The sequence below is a fragment of the Carlito syrichta genome, unplaced genomic scaffold (assembly GCF_000164805.1).
Source record: "Carlito syrichta isolate Samal-C Ts95f unplaced genomic scaffold, Tarsius_syrichta-2.0.1 Scaffold120490, whole genome shotgun sequence".
NCBI lineage: Eukaryota > Metazoa > Chordata > Mammalia > Primates > Tarsiidae > Carlito > Carlito syrichta.
In genome coordinates, this window is record NW_007064586.1 from 332,772 (window position 1) to 334,028 (window position 1,257).

Genomic DNA, 1,257 nt, shown 5'->3' on the forward strand with positions numbered 1-1,257 from the left:
TAAAAAAAAAAAAAAAAAAAGAAGCTGCTTTTTGTTTAATGCCCAGATTTTACAGCTGCTGTCTCTGAAGGAGCCATTCCCATGGGACCTTCTTCGGCCTCTAGAAGTCTCTAGGTGTAGATTGGCAGTAGTGGGAAACTGCCAGGGGAGGTGGACTGGGATTGGCAGTTGAGGGAAACTGCTAGAGGAGGAGGGGGCACACCTCATCAACAGGGTACCTGTATAATGAACACTTGTATACCTAACCCTGAATTGGACCCCACATCTTTAAAATTAAAAAAAAAAAAAGTCCCTAGGTGTAGTTTAAATGTTGAGAAAGAAAAAAAATCTTATCTGAGGAATGTGAGCCCCTTTCAATTATCAGGCCTAGAAAGACATTTAAAATGTAGCAGTAGTCACGTCTCACTCCCCCTAGAGCTAAATAACTACCTCTTGAAGCCACTTGCTCTGCGAACTCTAGACTAACAGACTCCAAGTAACCATAAAGTGCCACACACTTCAACGTAGAGCCAAGCACTAATCAGTGTCATTTCCGTAAAACTGAGAATTCTTGACAAACAGTTTTTGTGATTACTCCTTCGCCTGATCTGTCCTATTTTTCCTGTTTTTCTTTAAAAATGTGAGCCTCAGGTTGGTTGTGGTGGCTCACACGTATAATCCCAGCACTTTGAGAGGTTGAGGCGAGAGGATTGCCTGAGCACATGGGTTCGAGACCAGCCTGGGCAACTTAGTGAGATCTGGTCTCTACAATAAATCAAAAAATTAGCTGGGTGTGGTGGCACACACCTGTAGTCCCAGCTACTTGGAAGGCTGAGGTGGAAGGATCGCCTAAGCAATCAGTTTGAGGCCACGGTAGCCATGTGAGCGTGCCACTGCACTCCAGCCTGGGCCACAGAGTGAGACTCCGATTCAAAAACCAAAAACCAAAAAAAGTAAGCCTCTTTTGTGCTCTAAAGCACTCCCCAAGACAACTCGGAAGTGTGTTCCCGCCTGTAGTTCTCAATCTTGGCACTTGAATAAACTTCCTTTATTTTATTTTGAGTTGGGGTCTCACTCTGATCTCCCAGGCTAGCATGATCATGGCTCACTGCAGCCTTAACTTCCTGGGCTCTGGCAATCCTCCCTTTTCAGCCTCCTGAGTAGCTGACTCCATAGGTGCAGACCACCACATCTGGTTAATATTTTGATTTTTCTTTTTTCTTGAGTTGGAGTCTCACTCAGTCGCCCAGACTGGAGTGCAGTGGCCACTCCCGGCCA